General features: G+C 41.8%; 1 protein-coding gene across 5 annotated transcripts in view; it reads left to right on the plus strand.

Moving 5' to 3' along the window:
- RPS6KA2 (ribosomal protein S6 kinase A2) overlaps positions 1-26,220 on the plus strand; it is a 171,676-nt gene that overhangs the window by 74,693 nt on the left and 70,763 nt on the right. The gene's annotated exons all lie outside the window — the stretch shown is intronic.

Genomic DNA, 26,220 nt, shown 5'->3' on the forward strand with positions numbered 1-26,220 from the left:
CAAGACCAATGCCTATTTTATGAATCGCCTTTTCCCTTTGCGGCGGAACAATCAATGTTCCCTGTTGCATTATAATACTGAATCTCTTTGCATAAACTTTGTTGTTGCTGCTAACTAAGAGAGGAGAGGGAAATGCTGTAGGCATGACTACAACATAGAAAAGGTGTGACAGACCTAATAGATTGCTCTTGGAATAAAAATGAAGAATTTACTTGACAAAATTGGCCTCAATAAATGACAAGAAAATCGAGGCACATAGCCCATGGACATCTAGAATAAAATGTAAATTTGGTTTCACATTTTTAATCGCCCCCCACCATTTGTTTATATCAAAATGTACAGTTCTGCAGAATTGAAATATCCCATATTGTGTGGGTTCCTGTGGCTTCAGAAGCTTTGTTGATGTTGTAGACCAGATCATGCATGCATAGGGATCTCTTGTGCTGACATAACATTAGAACACCACATCGGCACAGTATGCATCTGTGTATTTACAGCACAGCTGCAGGTCTGATGAAACCACTAGCATTATAACAGAAGCCTATAGGATGCTGGCTTGGAGCCACAAACTGAACAACACATCTATGTGTGCAAGTTATTCTTAAAATCCAACATCATGTCTATTAATCTGACATTCTGACCAGAAGTGATATTTAAAAGACCCTCTCTATTAGTTTTCAATGATGGGGGAAGCTCACACAGGGGCCCCTTGGCAGCCACCCATTTAAAAGTGCCTGGCAAAACTGCTGGTGCTCAGAAAATGTTAGCATGGTCGCATTTGTGGATTTAAGATTTCTCTTTTTGGATGCTAACAGGATAAAGGAATTACACTCTGGTTTACATTGGCTCTGCAATCCAGCAGACTCTGAAACTGTAATCTTGCAAACACTAAGAGGAAAATGAAGCAAGAAGTAGTTGCCAATTTAAATCTGAGAACAATAGCTAAAACATGTGTCATTTCCTTCTCAAGCAAGATAAATGGTTTAGTGCAGCACAGGGGTCACAATATATACCTTAAATTGAGGGAGATTTGGGTGTAGTTCCGCATTGCACGATTCCTTTTTGCATTTAGACAAACATGCGCCAAACCCAGCCACCCTCAAATGAGTACAAGCTAGTGAAAAGCAGCATATAAAGCAGCATGTGGGGTCCAGTATAGGGCAACATTTTACTGGGCCACTTTTTACATGAGGAAAGGCATGATCCAGCTTGTTTTCCCAAAAGGAGATACATTTGTGATGACTCACAGGTGTCTCAAGATGTCAGGAAACAGCAATTGGGAACAGAAAGCAGCTATACGCCAACTGGCTCCACAATAATGGAAGCAGTCGGGCACACGCCAGAACAAACCTAACCAGATATTGTACTTAAAAAGACTATTTAATATATATGCCAACATTCTGTCATAATCTAGTGCATGGGTCAGCAAACTAAGGTCCGCAGGCCGGATCAGCCCCAATTGGCTTCTAGATCCGGCCCACGGATGGTCCAGGAATCGCTGTGTGGATCGCCAGTGTGCGTGTTCTTTCCCTCTCCCTCCCTCTTCCTCACACGGTGCCAGCGCCAGCACCTCCTCCCTCCCTCCTCCTGGCTTTTCCGCACCCTGCCTAGAGGAGGAAGGGGGCTGGGCTTTGTTGGTGCCAGCAGCAGCAGCGCTCGAGCGGCCGCCATTTTAAGCAGCCCTTCTCTGGAGCCCCTCCCCAATATCATTCCCCTCCTCCCCCAAATAGTCCGGCCCCCTACAAGGTCTGAAGAACAGTGGACCAGCCCGCTGCTGAAAAAGTTTGCTGACCCCTGCTCTAGTGTGATCAAGAAACAACTCAAGACAAGGCTTTGCAAACAGGAGCAGGTTTAATACTCAGTTGTGAGAGTCAAAGGAGTCACTAAGGGCAGGGAGCAGATTAAATGGGTGATGCATGTCCTTTTACTTTCTTCCATATAAGTGAATGGTTGATATTCACTTCTAAGGGGGAAAGTGGAGAGCTAGAAGACTTATATATCATGTTACAAAAGCCCGGCGCCTATCCCTCTCTCTGCCAAGCCGTGTGTCCCTTTGGAGAACAGAAGACATGGCGGAGACTGTGGTGCTTTAAGAAATAATGGTTTTATTCACATATTTACACCTTCAGTCTGCCTGGAAGGGGTCCAGATCTTACATCATGGCCCAGAGTATTGCAGGCAGTCCTTCCTTCTTCCTTGCCAAGATGAATCTCTTTCTTCTTCCCAGAAGTCCCTTGCCCTCTCCCCCCCCCAGTAGTTACCCTGGCAACCTTCCAAATCTCCAGTCTCTGGTCACACCTGGTGCTAGAAGTGCCACTGTCTTGTTACCGACCCACAATGGCTCTCTTAATGGCCCTAGTTTGGCCAGGCTACCTGGGAGTTCCTTTGCAGTTTATATTCTCCCTTCATACCACCAATAACCCAAAATCCTAGCATTTATTAATTTTAGTATTTAGGGGTACATCCCCAGTTCTGTAACTATATGTATACACACCCACCCACCGGTGTGTGTGTGTGTGTGTGTGTGTGTATGTGTATATATATATATATATATATATATATATAACCACACATTTTATTTCCTTTTAGATTTACAAAGAACTCATACAAAAATGCATCGTGTAAGGATTGACTAAATAAGTTACACTGAAATTATAGGCTAGATATAAGGCAGAATGGCTGACGTAGTTAGATTCATTTGGCAAATCTGCACACGCATTCTCTAAACACTTCTTAATCTTAAACAACCATTTAATCAGACAATGACAGAATTTTGCATGCAACAACACAGCCACAATAATTAGTACATTCCATTATGTTTTCTTTCTTATGGAGAGGCCAAATTAATGGTGCTATCTGTTTCTCTGGCATTTTATTTCTCTCGATGTTGCAGACGAGAATACTAATGTTTTTCTCATTAACAACATTTTTTATTTAAACTTTCTTTTGTCTTGGTCCTCTGCAGAATAACTTGGAAAAAAGTCCTACTGAGTACAGTGGCATTTACTCCCAAATCCATGTACATAGGACTGCAGCAGCTGTTTCTCTTTTTTACTTGACAATTCCAAAGCCAAGTTTATTTATTATAGAATAAACTGAACTATGAAGTTAGAGGGGTCTAGTAAGCTGCATGATGAAGGAATCCCAGATCATGAGCATTCCCAACATGCGAATGAAGGTCTTCTGCATGTAGACCTCCAGCAAATGAGAGCTACCCTTCACCTCCCACTCACCACGAACTAGTGATCAAATTGCTCTTACTGTTAATATGGTTCTCTTGATGATCAGCTGATATCTACCCTGTAACCAAAGTCCATTAAATCTAGTCCCACCATTGCACTTGACTTAATGCTGCTGATGTTTTAGTCACTTTTTTGCCTAGCATGCAAAACATCAGATTAAAGCATCTTTGCTGTCAACTCAAAATATACTTTTTCAGATTAACAGATAGCTTTGAGTTGCAATTACTAAAGTGGGATGGGATTGTTAGCGACGGGGTTGGAGAAGGGTAGGGTTGGATTTCTGAGGTTAGTCATCTAGCATTGCCCACCATATTATTTCATGTGAATGAAGGGGTTGGTTTGAAAACATGGGTACGTACCATACGGGCATCATTCTACAATACTTTTCATCCAAGAGACTCCTAATATTGTGAAACTTCACTTGCTTCACAGTGTTTTGTACCTGCTGTTAATTTGTGCTACTTAATGAATTTTCTGCGCAGTTGTTTCAACAGCCAGAACACTGTGCTATGCAGCCTCTAAAGCTGTTTTTTATTATTTAAACTGCAATCCTAAATTCCCCACCCCCAGGCTTGTGGGGCTTTATAAAGTGGGTGGGGACCTCTCCCATATCCACAGCCCTGCTACACATGGCAGCTGGGGTGGAAGATGGGGGAGCTGGCAGACCAGGCCCAAAACAGTCGCAGGATCTGACAGATTAAGGGCTGGCTCAGCCCTGCCCCCTCCCATCCCTGGAAGGATCCCACCCACATACTTCCACCTGCACATTCATCAGGTGGAAGCGAGAGCTCTGCACCAGTTGACACTACCATCCTGTCCAAACCCGGCACAATAGGAGTTTGGAATGCTCTGAAGAAGAAGAAGAGTTTGGATTTGATATCCCGCCTTTCACTCCCCTTCAGGAGTCTCAAAGCGGCTAACATTCTCCTTTCCCTTCCTCCCCCACAACAAACACTCTGTGAGGTGAGTGGGGCTGAGAGACTTCACAGAAGTGTGACTGGCCCAAGGTCACCCAGCAGCTGCATGTGGAGGAGCGGAGACGCGAACCTGGTTTCCCAGATTACGTGACTACCGCTCTTAACCACTACACCACACTGGCTCTGTCATTTACTGTATTTTTATCTTGTTTTTCAGACAGTTGTTGTGAATTCCCCTGGTGAATGTTCTTTCATGATAGCAGTTCATGGCTCTTTTTCAGGCAAGGGCCATAGTTCAGTAGTAGAACACCTGCTTTGAATGCAGAAGGTCAAAGTTTTGATCACTGGCATCTCCAGGTAGGGCTGGGAGGGGAACCCTGCCCCAAATCTTGGAGAGCTGCTGAATGTTGACAATACAGTGGTACCTCTAGATACGAACTTAATTCGTTCCGGAGGTTTGTTCTTAACTTGAAACTGTTCTTAACTAGAGGCGAGATTTCGCTAATGGGGCCTCTTGCCGCTGCACCGCCAGCACACGATTTCTGTTCTCATCCTAGGGCAAAGTTCTCCACTTGAGGTAACTCTTCCAGGTTAGCAGAGTTTGTAACCTGAAGCGTTTGTAACTCGAGGTACCACTGTACTACGCTAGATAGACCAATGGCCTCACTTGGTATAAACAGTTTCCCGTGTTTCCACTGAATGGATTAGCTGCATGGGAAAGGGTTTCCAGACAGCTACCAGAAACAATGAGTAACATGTAAAGCAATCCTGGAAACTAAAGGGAGAATGCAGTGGAACCTGTAAAGATGGGGGGGGGAGGCAATAGGAAAAGAGGCACAGCAGTGGCTTGTATAAGGCAGCTTTCTGTGTTCCTTTGGCCAGTGGGTGAGGCCAGAGTGTCCTTGCTTCTGCAGTTCCAGGGCAACTGGTGGACAGAGCAGAGTAGTTTTTTCAAAGCAAGGAGAAGGGGAAACTAAGTTCCATGTTAGCTGTCCCTTCTTGGGCTGATGGTTGAGACTGGGAACTCCCTCTTGCCATAATGTCCTTTCCATTGTTCCTTGATTCCTTGTCGTCATGGCAGAGGCCACTGCAGTATCAGGGAAAGGAGTAGCTTGCTTCTCTATGGATCCACCATATTATCAGGCTAAGGTTCTACACAACTGGTTATAAATAGGATTCTTTGTAAGGAAACCTCCTCTGCTGAGTCTGATATGACAAGCATATTTAAAGGTAAGAACCAAGTAGGAGGATTGCATCAGCAGCTATGGATAAATCACTGTTTGTAGTAAATTCAGTTCTATCTCTGGTGTTGGCTCCAAACTAAGCTAGATCATTGCTAGAGTTGCCTTAGCAACCCTTATTTGTTCAGGCATGTATTTTGGTAACAGTACCAACAACTAGAGGATGACTTTCTGAAGCAAAATAAACCTGGCAAGGGATTTCAATGGTTATATCAACCTACTACCCGCAGCTCTCTTGACTGTTTTCCTGACTTCTGGGAGCTCCAAGATTAACCAGTGGTTCCTGCTCTTCAGATTCTCCAGAGATTGAGTTTTCCCTCTACCATGCTGTAGTGCACATATGTCAGTCTTAAGCAAGATCCATAACTCCCCAGTTCATGTGTTGTCCCCCCCCCCCGGGAGAATGCTTAAATAGGGCATTTGAGGTATATCCCATTGAGTTCAGCAACTAATAATACTGAGTTATGTCTGCTTAATCAGAATATTGTGAAAGTGATTGCTGAGTCTTTCCCATTAAGCACATGCAGCCATGACCAACTGAACCTTTTTTTGTAGGTGTGCATTCAGAATTCTAGCTTTTTAAGTGCTGTATAAGTAAGAACTATTGTCAAGCTGTCATTGAGAAACAAATTGCTTCTTTCCTTTTGTGAAACCCAGGATTCACTGATGCAGTGGTGTCTAATTGAATTTTTATAGTGCCAGAACAATAGCACTGACAAACAATAGTTCTCAGAGTTTTGATCTGTCACCCATGCATCTTAACACACTCTCAGCTATTCTTCAAGCTAAGGAGAAAGGACTGATGAGCAAATGATATAAGGAACAGCCTTTGTCTAAATCAGTGTATCCTCTAGTGTTTCAAACAGAAGTCCTTTTTCCAGCCTGTTTCTGTGAGATGCAAGATTTCTTCTTTGGCAATTGCTCATAGCCGAATAAGATTGACTTCCATGAACACAGTCTTAACAGTGAGTCCATAAGTGACTGTAGAGGCCAATTCTGGATACACACATCCTTCCACAGTGGGGGCATGGGTTTCTGGGCAGGAGTTGATCACGGTGAGGGTTTGCCAAACATGCCTTCTTCTTAGAATGTTTCTCCCTTTCGTCCTAAGTTTGAGCGTCTTCAAAGCCCATGGCACCTTTGGTAAAGGCTGTTCTCCAATTGGAGCGCTCACAGGCCAATGTTTCACAATTGTCAGTGTTTATACTACATTTTTTAAATTGCCTTGAGAGAGTCTTTAAACCTCTTTTGTTGACCACCAGCATTGCGCTTTTCATTTTTATGTTTGGAATAGAGTAGTTGCTTTGGAAGAGACAATAATAAGGCATCTGAACAGCATGAACAGTCCAACGAAGTCGTTGTTGAAGAATCATTGCTACGACACTGGTGATTTTTGCTTCTTCTAGTACACTAGCATTAGTTCGTATGTCTTCCCAAGTGAAATGTAAAATACAATACAATAGTACAATAGCTTTGTAAACAAGCATTTTGGTTTCCCTGCAAATGTCCTGGTCCTCAAACACTCTGTGCTTCAATCAGGGGAAAGCTGCACTCACAGAGCTCAGGCGATGCTGGATTTCGGCATCAGTGTTGGTGGAAAGATAACTGCCCAGGTAGGAGACGTGATTGATACTTTCCAATGTTACACCATTGAGTTGGATTTGTGGTGCTGTAGCACTTTGGGTCTTTGGATGTTGAGCAATAGGCTTTTCATAAGCTTCTGCGAAGATATTTGGGGTGGTTTGGCGGTCATCCTCTGAGTGTGCACATACTACGTAGTCATCAGCATACTGAAGCTCTATGACGGAAGTTATGGTAACCTTACTCTTTGCTTTCAGCCTACTCAGATTAAAGAGCTTTCCATCTGTTCAAGATTTGATTTCTACGCCAGTGAGGAGTTTCCCTTCTATAATGTGTAGGATCATGGCAATGAAAATAAGAAATAGAGTTGGGGTGATAACACAACCCTGTTTAGCACCTGATCCCACTGCGAATGGTTCATTTTGAGAGCCATTGTTATCTGTGATTGTTGCTGTCATGGAGGAGCCGGAGGATGTTCAAGGCAAGACAATAGTGGGTTCAATGGAAAAGGTGGTTACTCTTTTCCTTTAGACCACATAAGCAAGGCTGTGGGCAGGGCTTGTCATCTAAGCAGCCCAGGACCTCCATACACACTGCCCAGGCTTGCACCACGGGGAGGTCACTTAGGTGCTGCTAACACAATGGTTTGACTTCACCCCCAGAGGTGCACTCCATTGTCTCTTGAGACAGATGGATGGCAACAACTATGCCACGGTAAATTGAATTAATGTTTGTAGAGATAGATTTATCAATTCTCCTTAGCAATGTAACTCAAGAATAGAACTCTCTTATTATGAGCTGTGTTCATCATATTAGCATGTTATGATATAAATTCTTTTGGGGTAGTCTTCTTTCTTCATGTTTGGTTTTTTCCAATTTAGAATTGAATACATGGACATTTGATTAGGGTGAGGAAATAGGATGCTACTGTGGCAGTATTGAACTGGCAAAGCTGAATCAATTTTATTTACTCCTAATTTCATATCATTTCAACCCCCTTGGCATCTTCTTCTTATGGCTTGGATCCAGGAACATAAGAAGAGTCCTGTTGGATCAGAGCAAAGGCCTATGTTGTCCAGCATCCATTTCCCACAGTGGCCAGACAATTATCAATGGGAAGCTTATAAATAAGTCATGATGGCAGATGCACCCATGGTTAGGAGTCCTAAGGGGAAGGGGAAGCATTTGTTCTGTTGGGGTAAATGGAAAAACATTGCCCGGATGGCATATATTTAATTATTTGTATGTAATGTTCAAAGTCCATATACAATGAGGAAATTTATATTCCAAGCTTCAGAAGCAGTAATTTACAGGACAAAAAGTGCAACCCACAGTGATGCCCGGTCATGCCGAGCCAAACTTTGTTTGCCAGCTCTGTTAGGCCACATCCATCCTCTTCTTGCTGAAGCCATTTCTGATTTGGTAAAGAGAGCCTCTGCCTTAGAGATGTGAAAATAGCTCACTACAGAATTGCTAAATAGCTGGTCGTGTGCAGTTTTAAACAAAATGTTCATCTATTTCAGCATTTTTAGGAGCTCTGAGGTGAAGCAAGTTTGCTCTAGAATAGATGTTCATTATCAATAATTTGTGATTGAGGTTGGACTCTCATCATCAGAATATTGGATTTTGCCTGTGAAATAGCCAGAAAGATGTGTGCTAGTAAGTTATCATGAACAAACTGGAGTCACATCAGCAGCTAAGCTATTCCACTTGAAATTATTTATGATTACTTATTGGATGTTGTTCAGGCAAATGGTGAAGTGGGGGATATGGTTGTGGGTGTTTCCTATTGATGAATGGATCTGTTCTTTTGAACAGTAAAGAATCTTTTTTAAAAAAAGAAAGAAAGAAAGAATTGCATAGTTCTCTGGCTATTGATCAGCAGCCAGAGAACTTAGCTTTTAGTGAAATTGCATTAGAGGGGAAAGAGTGCACTTTGACATAACCTTTCTGTTGAGTTCTTTAACTGCTTTGAAATGAAACCCCATTTATTTTTATTTATTTTTTAAAAAAAACATTGGCCAAGCTCTTTTTTGTTCGGTATATTTGTTATCTTAAAAAAATATGGAATTCAGTTCTGTTTGTTTGTTTGTTTGTTTGTTTTAAAATACTATTTAAACCTATTTTACAAAAGCATTTTGTTTAGCAGGAGCATATATAAAACTGCAATTAGTACAAAGATCCAAAGAATCCATATTTCCAATGTCTGTCACTATTAAAATCAGAATTTTGACAGCCCTGAAAGGATACATGCAACCAAGTATATACATTCCCAGTGATAGTAGCTGTATAGGTTGAATCCATATACGAACACGGAAATAACAAATAAATCAAGCGAAGTAGAAAATTCAGAGACATGAGAACATAAGGTCATTTCAGCAGATTTGATTCCAGATCAAGAATCATTTTTTGCATAAAGGAAAGGATGGTTTAAGATGGGTATGGGGAACCTCAGACTGAGGGACTGAATCCAGCTCTCCAAGATTTTCTGTCTCCCCACAACACTCTTCCTAGGCTCTGCTCTCTGTCTGTCTTGGGTGCTGTCGCCCCGTCGGAATGTGAGCTTGAACTGTGGTAATTTCTCTTGTTTGCCTGGTTGGAAGAAACTTCTGAGTTTTTTAGCATAGCCTATTTGTACATAAGTAAGTCACATAAGTAAGTCACATATGTTGCCTCGCAAGATGAAAATAATCCGTTCCGCGAGTCTCTTCGTCTAGCGGTTTTTTCATCTTGCGAAGCAACCCTATTAGCGGCTTAGCGGATTAGCGCGTTTAGCGGTTTAGCGGCTATTAAAGGTGTTTTCATTTTGACAGCTGTGAATTGTAACAATCTGTAACGTATTGTCAGTTATATGCAAATTTCTGGATTTTGATTTCCAATTGATTATTGTTTTTCCTGTGCCAGTGAGGTAGATGAGAATCTAGATGTAGATGATCAAAGAATCAAAGAATTGTAGAGTTGGGAGGGACCATGAGGGTCATGTAGTCCAACCCCCTGTAGTACAGGAATCTTTTGCCCTATATGGGGCTCAAACCCGTGACCCTGAGATTAAGAGTCTTATGCTCTACCGGCTGAGCTATCCTCTAAGACAGTGTTTCCCAACCGGTGTTCCGCGGCACACTAGTGTGCCGCGAGACGTTGCCTGGTGTGCCATGGGAGGGAGGCGGGCGAGTCGGGCAGCGAGAAGCGGGGCGGCGGCGGCGAGGAGAGGCCGCCCAGCGCGGGGCTCTCGCCGTCTGCCTGCCTGGCTGCCTGTGTGGCGCCGACGTCACGGGGCTGTAACGTGCCCCACATAGGCACACGCAGGGCGGCGAGCTCCCTCCCTCCCACATCCCATCGCCGCTCGCTTCGGCCGACCTACTGGGCTGTCGCAGGCGGAAGGCCTGCGCATGCGCGAGGTTTTCGCGCCTTCCTCCTCCCGGGGCCTTGAGAGCGCGGTGTGCCTTTGCCCAAAAAAGGTTGGGAAACACTGCTCTAAGAGTTGCTACCGTTGTAAAATAATAATAATAAAAAAATCAGGTTGCAACCCAAATTTCATATAATATCAATGAATCCTTCAGGATACTTTTCAGATCTTTCCTCTCAGCAGCCACAAGTGGGGAAGGTGCCCACTCCAGCTTGCCCCTGATAGGGCAGTTTCGAACTTCATGATGGAGGCTGGCCAGGGAGGCCTTCCAATAGCCAGTCTCCATGGCAAAATCATTTTGCTCTCTGGGGGTGTGAGGGGCTGCTGTGCCAGGCTGCAACCACCCCCCACCTTCTGACCAGGTAAGCGGCCATTATCCGCCAACTCTCTAAACCACATTTTAAAGGGGAGATTTTATTACTGTCTTACATTAGAGATAAACTCTAAGTTCTAGGGTTTTTTTTAAAATTCAAGAGTGCAAGGAAATTACATATTCATCAACATGTCAATCAAGGTGAAGGTACGCAGGATTTTGCATAAATGACACAACACAAATGACTCTTGAGAGACTGCATTATAAAATGCAAGAATTCTGCATTAATACAAGCAATATTATTCTTCTCACACCCTTTTTTAAGTCCCTACTCTGGCCTCTTGTCCATTCCCATATCCTGCTTCCCCGGCATTTATCTCCCAACCCTCCTATCCCAATATATCCCTGTCTGTGATATTCACTGCTCCTGTTCCACCACCCGTGGTCATCTGAGGGACCCTTTATCCTTCTTAAATGTATCTTCCCTTTCTGCCCCTAATGTCTAGAACTTTGTCCCAGAACAAGTACATGATACCAGAGCTCTTTCTCTCTCCCTTCTTCAAAACCTGTCTACTTCATGAAGACTTTTATCTTTTCCCCCTCATCTTCCATAGAAATGAAGCCTAAGGAGTTATAAGTAGCATCTTCTCATTTACTTCACCTTTTGTAAATGGTAACCATTGGGTCAGTTTAGCAATAAATGAAAACATACTGGCATGCATGCTATAGATATAGATGTATAATGCTATTATGTTAATGCAGTTAACTATACAGTTTACAGGAATATTAAGATATTTACTATGGATCTTTTTGGCTGCTGCAGAGAGTTATGCTGTTCTGTAGTTGCTACTGTAGATTTATGAACTGAAGCAAGCCATCAAACTAAATCCAGAATATTTGAAGTCGGCTATCATGCCTCTCCTTAAATCTTCAAAGCCCCATTGTGCCTCCGGCTTGCAAGGAGACCCTCTCTGGAGCCTGTAAGGATGTCCCCTTTGGACTCTGGGAGAGTCTTCTTGTGAGCCAAATGCACAGCGGGGCTTTGCTGAGGCTGGTCAGGTCTCTCACCCCATTTCCGGAGCCCAGATGAGAGCTGCTAGAACACTGTTCCAGCGTGTTCTAGCTGAAAAAAAGCCCTGGAAACACAGAGGCCATTTTTTTCCTGGAGCTTTATAGTAAAGATTTGTATTTCCTAATATTATGAAAGTGTATGTATGAATAACTTCTCTAGGTCTAATTAAATCTCATCTGGGATTATGGAAAGCTGCATTGGTTTGCTTTCAGACTCCAGCTATTGTTATTATGTAAGTTCAATCTGATTTTTCTGATGGTTCACCTCAGCTGTCCCATCCTTCTGAAGCAGTTTGTTTGATAATTCAATAAAGGCAGCACATTGTGTACATTCCCAGCCCCCCACAGGGTGAATATTGACATGATGCTGTTAAATTGTTAGTAAAAATGGGCACGCAAACTTCTTCAGAGAATGGAAAGATTGTATTATTGACCACTCTGCATAGTATGTCTGCTTTCCCTTGGAGATCACAAGCAAGCAGTTTTAAGTCATTTTGAGAATGTTTTTTAAAATGTTCCTTTTGGGGGGAAATGATGAGAAAACACAATCAGTATTTTTCATCCAGGCTTTTGCATAGGATACAATTTTGGTGGATGGTGACCTTTTGTTACATACAGTTTTATGCCCGAAGCACTTTTTAAGCACTGGCAATGATTAACATTTGAGCAGTGCTGTGACTAGCTGCTCAGGTGCCCACGGGACGGGGTGAGCTGGGCAGGGCGTGCTGCGCAGAGTCCATCCACGGCCTCCCCCTCAGCTATAGGGTGCCTGAGGGAGAGGCAGCGGGCCTGCAGGTGCCCGAGTCACTGTGTCACTCCTAGGAGAAACACATGGCCCAGGCACGCTGCATCTCCCCCCCCCCCGCAGTGTGCTGCCCAGTGCACATAGTCGCTGCCCGCCCCCCCAGGTACGCCTCTGCATTTGTGTTAAATTGCTAAGTAGATTGTTTTGCACTTCACTTCCTTTTGCCTTTCCTCTAGTTATGATTCTGTTCTTCCTTCCAAAACCGCCAACGGTCAGCGTTCTCAGAGATTATTCATGTGGTCTTTGACCCTCATCCTCCCCACAATACCCTCTATTTAATGTTATCATATTGCCTTTTTTACCAGGATGATAGGAGTACATTTCAAAATTTGACTTCCTTCCCCCTCTTTCTGTGGTTCCTTAACTTATTTTTAATATTTTCTGCATATCCAAATTAATTTAATTTGATCATTTATTCGTCTACTTTAAATATATACTCTTATAAATCATTTCCATTCTTTTATAAACAGTTTGTTATCTTGATTTCTTATTTTTCCAGTAAATTTCGCCATTTCTGCATATTCCATAGGTTTTTGTATCCATAATTTCATTCTTCTGAGGCATAGTTAAATAAACAACACTTACAGGAAAATGCATCATAATCCCATTTCCTTTTCAGCTCTCCATCCTAGTCTGCTTTACAGTTGTTAATTTAAACACACATGATACTCATCAGCAGCACATGATCTGGTCAGATAAGGTTAAACTGCCAAAAGCCATGAAAAGGGGTACACAAAGCTTAATTTGTTTCCTTAATCCCTCTTACTGCTGTGCCTGCCAAATATATTTAAAAGACTGTATCCATACCCTGATTCTTTAGGCAGCAGATTGTCTCTTTGGGAAACAGTTTTAGGATTTTGCACATGTATGTTTCCATCTATGTCAAAGTGTTTTGACAGTTTAGAAGTAGTTTATACCTGGCTGCAATGTTTGCCCAATTCATCAGTTAGATTGACTGGTAAAAAAACCTTTCGATTGGCTGAAAAGGCGTCTAACTGATATTAAACAGAAAGTAGTGGCTTACAAGGTTCTGAAACACTTCAAAATACAATTGTTAAAAAAACACCAAAACTAGTATTTGAAGATTTTTTTCAAGAACAGCACAAACCAGAATGTAATCTCCCATATGTAATCTCCCAAGGAAGGAGTTCCAAAAGTGTGGAGCCACCACTGAGAGAGCTCTGTCCCAGCCTAATAGCTCTTGCTGGCAGATCAAAGAGGCCTCTCCTTGTTTATCTCAGTGCTTGGGCAAGCTCATTCCATTGTAGGTGGTTTTTCAGATGGGATGGTCCCAAACTCTTTGTGGCTTAAAAGACCAATACCAGCAACTTCAGTTGGGACCAGCAAAATAGGTAGCCAGTGTAACAGATGCAGATAGGTACCGTATACTGTGATCTTGAGCTCCTTGAGTTCCTATAAGCATCCCAGCTACTGCATTCTGTACCAACTGCAATTTCCAAATCTTCTTTAAGGATAGCCCTCTAGTATAATCTATCTTGTATAAGTACTTATAGCCTGTATAAAAGTTGCAGGATGAGATGCCTCTTCTAAAATGCTTGCTGCTGTGACATAAATGCAGTTTATTTCCATGTATGTTTTAGAAATAGGATGTTGGAGGTCATTCTGAAATCTGAAGTGAACCAGCCACAGCTGGTTTTGAATTTGATAGATTTCACAGGCTTCCATGTTACAGTGTATTAAATTTATCCAAGGTTTCTTTTTTTTGGGGGGGGGGTGTTCAGAAAAAAGCCAACCATGATTCATAAATAGCACCTCTTTTCAATGCTAATAATATAATATAAGTAAGGATGTAACAGTATGAACTGTCATCTTGTTCTCTTATACTTGTGAACATGTTTTTTAATATATAAAAGAGCTTCATATAATCACAAGTCAGATGAAAGCTTGGGTGATTAAGTGCACAATGCATGTCTACTCAAAAGTAAATCCCACTGAGCTCAGTGGGGCTTACGCCCAGGTAAATGGTTATAGGGATGCTCTCCCAGAGTGCCCAGGAACAGATTTCACTGACTCCCCCTGCACTGTGATAACAAAAATAGCACTATCTTTATCGAATTCCTTCCTGAGGCAAAATCCAGATTGATGTTGGTGCATAAAAATAACTGTAGGAATGATTTGGCCTTGAGTGCCCAGTGGAGGGGATTGGCATTCATTTTTTATGAGCCTTCATAAGGCCACTGTTTTCCCATTGGTGATTGATCGCCATTATGTAATGACACCGTTTAATACACGCTTGTCAGGGTGGCTGAGGAAGGTCAGTTCAATTGTGGCTGCCACTGTTTAGTAGGTCCTAGAAAGGTTGCAGACTAGATTATTTCATATAAAGAAGCCAGCAGCTTTTTAATTTGTTTACTGGCTCTTGGGGATCTGGTTGCCCTTTCTTTCTCCTTTTGAAGCCTGAAGAAACTATGCTGTGATTCTGAAGTCATGCTGCTCCTATTGACTGATGCCCACAGCGCACAGTGCCATTTAATGAACTCGTGTTAAAAGGCATGGGGGGGGGCCTTAAGTCTCATTTGGCACAAAGATCTGGTTTTGGTGGCATTATCAGTGAACACCCAACACAGCCCAGGGTCCAATCTCCTCCTCCTGGGTAAGTTCAACTTACCCAGGGTCCTGATATCATCATGATTAGCATCCCCCCATCCTTGCCAGCGGCAGCCAATGTCAGGAGGTGGAGAAATGTACATTGCAGTGATATTAGGACACTATGTACTTTTGTATTGTACTTCATGCTAGGGATGGCTGACTGTCAATTTCAGTTCCTCATTTTTCCAGTCTTATGTTCAGTTCTCCACATTTCCAGTTTGCAGCATTTCTCTTTTTTTGCAGAGGGTGGGTGGGGAGTCCTCATGAAAGTTCATCAGCATTTTAGATTTGTAGAATCATAGAATTGTAGAGTTGGAAGGGACCACGAGGGTCATCTAGTCCACCCCCTTGCAATTTAGGAATCTTTTGCCCAATCGAATTTAGGATTCAAACACATGACCCTGAGATTAAGAGTTTAGTGTGAGTATTTCAATATACACAAATTTGTATACAGTGTTTCCTACTAGGTGCCTTTTTGCCAAGCAATCTTCCCTACAATAATGCATTTTTGTATGTTACTTTCACTAATAAGTACGTTTATATGCACATTTTACCCTTTCTGTTCATATTACTTGATTGGAAGACTGCACGGCAGAATTTGGAAAAGCATGAATTTCAATGGATGACTGTGCTTTGGTTCGCATATTATTTTGAAAAGTATGCATTCTTTAAGTTTGCCTTAAAACATGAACCAAATTGAATTTCTCCCCCTTCTCTCCTTTACACACAGCTGTTCTCTGCAGAAACTTTTTGTCCCATATTTGACTTTTTAAAAAACCCACACACCTGTGTTTACAATCTGTTGTTCTATTCAATTGCTGAGGTTTACATTTAGTAAAGAAGGGGAGCAAAGTGGGGGTAGAATCTGTGAGTAAAATATTGTTAAGCTGTATTGTAAGATATTGTTAAGTAAAATATTGTAAGATAATGTGTAAAATATTGTAAAATATTGTAAGATATTGTGAGTAAAATATTGTTAAGCTGTATTTTTATTACACCCCACAATAGAATTACCTCATATAAATTGTTGGAATTTATTCAGCAATTCTCCTTAGGTTTTGATGCCTCAGGCACTGACAATTTGTTAGGATATCTCCTCAAGCCAAGAGGTTTCCGTAACTGGAAGAAGAGAGCCAACTGCTGATTAAGACTGTTGAATTACTTCACTTCCATAGATTTGAAATAGCAGGTTCCATTGCTATTATGGCCAAAGCAAGAACACCAGCAATTCTAGGAGTGGCTTTTTAGCATAATTGCAGAGCAGGGTTGTATTTAAACGCAAGTTCCTTGATTTAAATACAACCGATTACAGGATCATTTATATCTCAAAATTAATAATTCCAGTCCAACTCAGGGCATTTATGTTAGCCTGACTGAACGTTTTCCCCTCAGCTTTTGTTAAGGGCAGATATTTAAACATCCCTAGAAATGATAGACATTGTGAATATTATTTGAATGTGCCAGACACTGTAGAACATATTATTTTCTACTGTCCATTGTACAACCAGCTACGTAAATGCATGTTATTCCCCTTTTTGGGTAGTTTAGCATCATGGCACAATGAAAATATCAGATTCTACCTGTCTGATATTAACCCGGAGGAAACTGCAAGGGTGGCTGAGTTTCTGTCAATAGTATCTCTTAGAGTGGTGAATGGCACAGTTTAGTGGGAAGACACTCCAATGAAAACTTATTTTACTATATATCTTATATGGCTGTTTCTTTGTATGTATTTTTTTTTTTTTGGTATATGAATGTTTTAAGATGGTTGATATCTGTGATATAATAAAGGTTTGGAGAAAAAAAGAAAGCATAATTGCCCGTATGCCAATAACACTGACTGACTTACATAATAGACTTGGAAGTGCAATCACTCTGCATTATTTAAAGTAAGCAAGCTTCGTCAGTTCAAACGAGTAATGCAGCTGAAATTCTGCCATTGGTGCTAGCAGTACTGCACTCATTTATACCCTTAAATGCATGCAAAATTCATTCACATTAAAGTATAATATGTATAAAAAAGAAACAATATTGCTGACAACTATTTGTAATGCTAAACTTCCATAAAATGCGTGCAGTCCATCTCCCCACCCCCCCCACTTATTTTCAGGAGTAGGCAGATTTTGCTCTTTATCTGTGCTGGTATTTCTCTCAGAGTGAAAGACCTTTTACCTTTCTGATCTTTATTTGTTTATTTAAAAAATGATTCCAATTTTCCAAATGGGATATAGTTCCTGTGGCAAGAATAATTTATAGAGTTTTCCCATTAAAGTGATGAGTACTGCCAGGAAAATGACAAAATCCAGGTGAGGCGACTCCACACATGTCACCTTAAAAGCTAAGCAGATTTATTGTGGCATGAACTGTGGGATTACAGTACAACCTCTTTTTGTGGGAGAGGCTTTTGTAGCAAATCTCTTAGTCCTTAAAATTCCATGACACTCCACCAGGAAGATGGAATGGAAAGAGAATTTCTGGCTGAAAGAGTGCTGAGACTCAGCATCCTTAATTCTTCACCAGCATGCATAAACTCCTAAAAATTTAGCTGGGGAAATTAACTAACCTTTCACATTGGTTTGATAACCTCATGTTCTTAAGGGGAAATCATTACTCCTGGTGAGCATCCTGCACTTTGTACAGAAAGTGGAGAATACCGAACACACATTTTTAGTCCTGGACAGTTCTCGTATTTTCCCCTGTGTCACTTCTTCTGAAACAACAACGTTGACACAGTTGCTGTATTTAGTATGGTGACCATTTCAATTGGGATGGCTTTCTAGTCTAGAAGCTCATATGACAAAATTAGGCTGCATTCCTGTACATACAAACTTTGGAGTAAGTCCCACTGAATTCAGTAGGGCTTTCTTCTAAGCCAGCATGAATAGGATTGTGATGTTAATTATTGGTCATCTTCACTTTGTTGAACAGTGGTAGACACTGGCTTCCATTGTGCAGTATTAGTTACTGGTAAATGTCTGTTATGGGCTTTTTGAAACTGAAACTTATTTTTAATGAAATATGGCATAATTAATTTGATTACTGCAATTCCACTGAATTTGCTAATAAGGCTAGTACCAAATGGTCTGCAAAAAACAAACCAACCAAAGCAATTGGAACACCTGCTTGTACTTGAACACTTGCTTCTAGTTAGCGTGGGAATGGAAAGGAGTATATTTTTCATTAAAAATAAATGCATTGATGCCAAGTCCAGCTATAATAGATAAGGCAAATAAGAGCCCTGGTTAAGCTAGGAACCGGAGACAAACACTTAATAGAATATGACATTCAGTATTAGGCTTTGCTGTCTGCATTGCATATGAGGATTAATTTTTCATGTGCTTCCTGACTCACTTTGTTTTTCTTCCCTATCTGATAGAACTGTCTTACTCCTTTAACACAGTTCAGAACCTTTAAGCACAGTTTTGCATACTCGTTTACTTTTGTGGGTTTCAAGGAAGGAGAACTGTCTTCACATTTCTAGCAAAGCAATGCAAGCAGCTTGCTTTTATTTATTTTCTTTAAAAACACCCAGTTTACTTAAGTGTGTTTTAAGGCTCCGTTGTGTGATTTACTGTTTCATTTGCTGGAATGCGTAGGATTGTGGGTTCAAGTGTTCCTACAGAGAGAGAGAGAGAGAGAGAGAGAGAGAGAGAGGAAACGTCCTATGAGCCATGCACATCAGAGACTTTGCCAGCTTTGGGTATAAGTAGGAAGGGTTTGCCAAGCACAGAGGCTGCTGGGAGAGCAGCTCTGTGTTTTTGTTCCCTAATGCAGGATGCTGGAGCAACTGAGGCAAGTTGCTGCTTGTGTGGTTGTAGCTTCCATGGCATGCAGGATCAGCTTTTCTGGCTCTGTAAGAAATAGAAGGCAAGTGAGTGAGTCAGCCAATTCTGCTCTTCAGGCTTCACTACCAGGAATTCCATATAGTTTAGGGTATTTCAGAATTAAGATCATGTGTCTTGACAGAGACCTGAAAATGAATTTGCTTAGAGTATATGCTGCTCGTGGTCAGCCACAGTGGAAAATTGATGTGGGCTCTGGGTATCCCAGTCTAATACCTTCTTCCACATCATTGGCTACTTCAGGAGTTCTCAAAACTTTCTATCTCTTGGGCCCACTTGACATACCTGAAAATTGCTGAGTCACAAAAGGGTGGTTAAGGAGCAAAGCCAGTCACAAAATGCTGGCAGATGCAGGCACATTTGGCATAATCAGCTGGCCATTGCTAACAACAGTTTCTACTGATATTTACTCAGTCCTTGGAAATGGGGAAATTCTTTGCCACATCATTTTTCTTGTACCACAGAGCTCCTCCAAACAAGTACAGACATTTGCTCTGGAGGTACCAGTACTAGCTTCACCATTTTAGGCAGATCCTAAGGCTCTAAGCAGAGAAGGCTTGGTTTTTTTTATATTTCCCCCTCCCACCCTCACATCTCTTAAAGTATCTTTATCCATTTCCTGTAATTTCTGCTCCCATTCTTCATCCACACTCATATTGCACCTGATCCCCTCACCCCAATCCTTCACCGCCACCAGTTTCTTCCATCCATCCTCCTTGGTCCTTTACATTTACTTCTCCCTCTGATAACAGTTTCCTCTCTTAACGCTTCCTTTTTATTCCCAGTTTATTAATTTCCTTCAAACGGTGATAACTTTTTGCCTCTCTATTTCCCATCAACAACTCTTCTGAGCCTTTCCTTCTGAAGAAAGAAACCTTCTTTCTCTCATCCACAAACAGATCAAATTCTCTGTCTCCTGACCATCTCTACTCAGCATGCAAGGAGTGGGTGGTGGTGGTTCAATCCAAAGGCTGCAGCATTTTTAGGGGGTGAGGCAGGCAAGTGAGGTGTCAATGAGCAGGCTGTGACATTGAGGCCCATCTGAAAGTGGCCCAAGGCCCATTGATTGGTCCTGGCCTGCTATCTGAGCAACGCTGAGTTAGTTTATAAAAAAAGGAGATTCAAAAATAAATTATTCCATTAAGGGATACACAAAACAGTTTGGCCCTATTATCATCCACTCAAGTGGTTCTCGGGGATCATATTAAAGCACTATTAACAAAAAAGAAAGATACTGTGTCATAGTCATCACTCCTTCAAGAACAGTGCAATCATTTCTTTCTCCTCCACCACCTCCTCCATTTTTTCCCTAATCACAAAATTATATGTCTATATAGAAAAGTGTTTTCTATTTAGTCTTTGTAGTTCATGGCATTTCGTTGTGTTCTATCAACCGCTTTTGAGCCTAGGGCACCTTCATTTAACCAAGGCAATAGTTACTCAGCTTGGTCAGCACTTTTAAACTGCATTATATCACAGTCTGTGCTGTGTCAGAGCCTGCAGTGGAACAGAGGCATTACTCAGCAAATGTTTGCTGGAACTCTGAGACATAACTGCAAATTAAGCACAAATGTGGTCAGTTAATGAGACACTTTATTCAAAGATGGTTGCACTATCTGGCAGATAACAGACAAGTTCGCCCAGTGAGGGGCCCAGGTTGATTCGTTAACCGAAAGGATCCAGTTGTCTGGCTCTGGTGAAACGGAGCCCCTGGACGAATCAGGGGGGCGCACAGCCAGTAAGCCATCTGGAGGAGAGGAGAAGCAAGAAACAGGCAGGAAGGTTCAGTACAGAACAGGAATCCCAAAGGTAGCTCTCTCAGAACCCACAACAGAGCCCAGGAAGCAAAGGATATGCTCAGCCTCAGCTGATCCCTTTGTGCTCCATGGCACTGACTACTCTTCTCAGGCTTTGCTGAGGCAAGCAGAGTCACAAAAGGGCAGCCCTCTGGCTTGGACCCCTGCCTGGATTGATGAGCCAGATTGATGGGGCGTAAGGTCCTTTGGGGTGAAGATGTTGGCCCTTTCATGGAACCTTTATGACTTGCAGGCTCAGGGTTCTGATACTCAGGAGCCCTGGACTCAGGGGGTCCCTGGTTGTTAAGCTCAGCCTCAGCTGTGAGACTCATGTCCTGTGTCTCCTCAGAGAGCAACCACTGGTACCTTAACCCTCTGTGTCCATGGTCTAGGTTGCTACTGAATGTCAAGATAATGACACTGGCTATGTCACAGAACAGATTTAAACGTTTTGCTTAGAAAAATCAGTGTTTGTTAAAGCCTCCTTATGTAAATTAACTACTTATTACCACTACGATTGGATGTGTACATCTTTTTTTAAAACCTCATAATTCATAGCAAATCTCCCAACTTTGATACCTTGTACTAGATTCTACGCTATGAAAAGTTGTATTTGTTCCTGATTACATCAGCAGCAATAATGAAGTGTGTGGCTATTGTATACGTGGAAGATATGGTCCGTCACTCAAAAAGTGAGGGTGCCTGAAATGAATCAGGCTGGAAGTGACTGTCACAAATTGTAATTTGCAGGTAGAAACCTGAGTAGAGCCCCTTCCGCAGATGAATGATAGAAGGTATCAAATTTCCCTTCCATTATTTATTAGCATTACAATATTTCTATGATTAGTTTGTCCTTTGTATTGAACACAGACTAAGAAAATTTAAAACCCTTCACCAAAGCATAATTCGCTGGACTTCCGTGGAACAAAGCCTTCATGCAGTAATCTTTTCAGCCTTTATTTTCCTTCTAAAATGGCATTCTGCAGAGTCATTAAAAACAATGGTTCTACCACTTTATCATAGTTGACCCTTCCCATCTTGACTAGCTTGTTGTAGTGGCCAACTGCTGTGCTCCCTAGTAATTGTTTACTCTGGCTGGTGAAGCTTGGGATCAGCCTCTACATATCCTGTGAACCCAAAGGAGCCAGATACTACTGTGCTGATGTACAGAGAAAGATCAAGCTCACTCACAACAGAAATGCATTGTGGCTATTTCATATCATTTCAACTATGTGTCAAGTTATATTTAAAAAAATAGGACCTAACCTCACCTAAATAAAACATCCGGTCTATTAAAATGAACATCCTTTTAAAAGTTATTTTCCACTGAGTTTCTTGTGCCTGTATGCCCATTATAATTCACTCCAAACCTGTGTTAAGGGTTTTGATTTGTTATTTTTCCTCGCAATGTGCCTTCAGGGCCCCTACTGCATTTAAGCTAGTTTGGGTCTTTATCTGCCTCATCAAGGATAAAGAAGACATGGCAGCTCTGTCCTGTTGGCTGTCTGAGTCACTACACAGCTGTGAACTGGTCCTTCAGCAGATATCTCTTGTCATTGTGCAAATATCAGGCCCTGGAACATGAGAAGGAAATAAATTTCCTGGAATATATAGTACAATTTCTGAAAGAAGGCTGCTATGTGATTCATTTCAGAGACCAATATATTTAATCAATGAGTAGCAGGTGACTGTAATCTACTGGATGACATTTTCTTTCTAGAAAAAGGGTGCGTGGTCTGCTTGAATCACTGATTTGACCTGTGAAGAAAAGTGACACTGCTCTTGCAAGTGGCTTCTTCCTCCATTACGCCAACGTGGTGTAGTGGTTAAGAGCAGTAGACTCATAATCTGGGGAACCGGGTTCGTGTCTCCGCTCCTCCACATGCAGCTGCTGGGTGACCTTGGGCCAGTCACACTTCTTTGAAGTCTCTCAGCCCCACTCACCTCACAGAGTGTTTGTTGTGGGGGAGGAAGGGAAAGGAGAATGTTAGCTGCTTTGAGACTCCTTCGGGTAATGATAAAGTGGGATATCAAACCCAAACTTCTCTTCTTCTTCTTCTTCTTCTTCTTCTTCTTCTTCTTCTTCTTCTTCTTCCGGTGTACTAACTTGGTGCTTCTTTTATTTCTCCATACATATGGCAAGTAAGATTTCTGGCAGAACTCTCTTACCCCCCCCCCCCCGCAACATGAGCAGGTTCAAGTTGTGAAATTAAATCCCCCCCCAGTGGTATTGTTTTCTAGAGGGTGTCTTGAACAATTCTATCTGCAGAATTTTGCATGGCAAATTACTGTGCCTTTACATTAGTGCACACGGCGGGGGGGGGGACGAAACAACACAAAAAATCTAAGGGTGGCATATTGGGTAGTAAGAATATTTGTTGTGGAAACTAACCAACTGCTGCTGCTCTGGCACAAGAATCTGGCAAGTCAGGAAGTCTCTACTGAACCATAGCTTTCTGTTCTGTCTGAGCTGGGAAACTATGGTAGAGCTGCCATATGTTCAGGAGTCATCTGTCGGAAATAGCTTTGGGGGGAAATTTCCAAAAATTGTTAGCAATGTCCGGCAAAACCCAGGCGTATGGCAACCCATGTCTTTTGGACTAATTTTCCTAAAAATATCTCAAAAATACATTTAAAACTTCATTTTTTTGAGATTTTGAAAAGAAAAAAAAGCTAAAAGACTTTGCCCCCCTCCCCAAAGCTCAAAACTTTGCCAAAACAGCTCTACAACTTTAGCGTCTGGATTTTCACTTTTTGAAATATGGCAACCCTAAACTATGGTGAATAGCTTTGTAGCAAGCCAGAAAAGTAAACCAAGGTGTGAGGTTAGCTTAATATCCTGGCCTGTTCCAGAGCTGGCTAATCATAGTATTCTGGTTCTGAGACTATGATTAATGAGATATTTCCTGGTTTAATAGCAGCTGATGTGAAGGATAGAGTACTACTGCTCTATATGCAAGCAAAAGGCTCAACCCTATCTCAGGTTCATGTGATCATCCAAACTGGCTCAATATCTTGTTATTCTCCAAGAACTGGGAGGTGTATGAAAGAACAAAAAAAGCTTGGAGATTTGAAAACATGCATATGTCTCTGTGCAAACTGTGCAATCTGGTCTCATGATTGGAAATAGCTGTCAAGGAAATGAAACATGTCCAGGCTTCTTTGAGGATATATTTTGGGAGCGTGAGGGAGCCCTATCTTCTCTTTTTCCTGATCTAGGTCAGAATAGGAAGCATATCTGTAGCCACAGAGACCCTGGGAAGGGGAAGAGGAAAAGGCTATACAAAAGAGCTAATTCTATTATTTCAAATAAGCATAAGGAAGGCATCAAATCTTTGAAACTGTAGACATCATTGCCTAGACTCCGTAGCCTTCTTTTGTAGGCTGTATTGCAGAAGAAATTAGATGTTATGAGGCACGATGTGCCACAGTTTCAGTTGTACTGGTTTCGTGTAAAGTGTGTCGTGTTACAGTACAGTTGTAACTAGAGGTGTGGAATAAATTTATTTCGGTTTGCATATAAAGCTGAATTTATCAAATACATTGTTTTTGAAATAATATGAGAACTGAAAAACAGCCGTCCATTAAAATCCACAGTTATCTGAATTTTGTAATGCAGTTCTCCAACCAAATAGCATTCAAAGAAATGCATGTATTAGAGGAAAGTGTGCACAAAAAGAAATATATTATTTATTTATTCACTGCATTTATGTACTTCCTTGGGTGCCTTGGCAGAAAGGCAGTATATAAATGCAATGGATAAATAGTACTAAATTATTACTAAGACAAACAGTATAACATGTAAAATTGGCCACTGTGGGGAGGGAGAGACAGTCCAACTGGAACATGCCTGGATGTTGTATTTTCATTGTGAAATACTTGTCTAGCAACTTCATATTTATTGAAGAGGTGATAGACAGGTCTGGATGATTAAGAGGGGATAATTATTGTTCCACTTGTACTTCATCTTGCTGATTAGCTGCCGCAGACAGTGACACCCAGTTCTCACTTAAAATCTGTCATTGCGGAATATATTTGACATTTCCCCCTCTACTAGTGCTGTCATCAACAAACCTTATATAATAAACACCTGCATTTGCTCTATTTAAAAGTATGGGTTGTTTTCCTCATTTATTTAGAATGGTACTCCATGCAAGACTATCTCTCCTAGAGTACTAAGAATTTAGAGCAGTAGTCAGCAGCTGGATTGACCAGATGGTCAGTTCTTTGCAGCAAGTGAGGGTAAGGAGCCAATGCCTTTCCTTCCTAACTTACTGATGTTCATAACACACATGGGCTGGTGATCATCCAAGGGCCATCTTAAAGGATTGATTGTGACTGATGCTAATCTCTGCACTCCACCATGTCTGGCCCAACAAGATGTAAACATTGGCAAGCCAGAAGTGGCATAGTGCAGTGATGATGACCAGTGACCAGGGATGATGTTGTTGTTTATTCAATTTATACATGCCCTATACCCACAAACAAGACCACAGCGTATAAAATCAAACCAAAAACAATAATCCAGTAAACCCCCCCCCCAAAAAGAACCACATTCTAAAAGGGTATTGGATGTCAATAAGATCAACCAAAGGCCTGGTTAAAAAGGAATGTTTTTCCTGGCACCTAAAAGTGTATAATGAAGGCGCCAGGCAAACTTCCCTGGGGAGAGCATTCCATAGACGGGGAGCCACTGCAGTAAAGGCCCGTTCTCGTGTTGCCACCCGCCACACCTCTCAAGGAGGAGGCACATAAAGGAGGGCCTCAGAAGATGATCGCAGGGTCCAGGTAGGTTCATATGGAAAGAGGCGGTCCTTGAGGTATTGCAGTCCTGAGCTGTTTAAGGCTTTATAGGTCAAATCCAGCACTTTGAATTGCCTCCTCCATCAGCATATAGAGTGGGGAAGTAGCTGCAGAAGGAAGAAGGAACCCCTTTACAAAGGGGTTGGAGGAATACTTATCTTTGTCACAGTGTGGCAAGAAGCAGGGTCATATTTTCAGGCTGAGAAGCCTACAGGAAGCAAAGTATTGCTGGCACAGAGAAAGTCAGGACAAAACGGGAGCACAGGGAGAGGAGAAATGGAAGTGGGGAAGAAGTACTGGAATAAGAAGGATGCGTGTAGGAAAAGAGGACCTGATGTTGAACTCAGGCCCAGATTTCCTGCTTAAAGGAACAAGGGATTCAACAAGCATCTTGAAAAGGACGGTTTGGGGCTCTAAAATGTATGCCAGTCCTGTCCATCTTGCACACTCTCCTCACTTACACTGAAAATCTCTACAACCAGATTTAACCACAGACTGCCTATTGCCTATCATAGCAATTGCTAAATGTTGCTGTTCCAGAAAATGAAATTTGCTTGTCACTGTGGGCTAGGAATAAGAGGATGTTGTAAAGA

Source organism: Podarcis vaucheri, assembly GCF_965113315.1.
Source record: "Podarcis vaucheri genome assembly, chromosome: 3".
NCBI lineage: Eukaryota > Metazoa > Chordata > Lepidosauria > Squamata > Lacertidae > Podarcis > Podarcis vaucheri.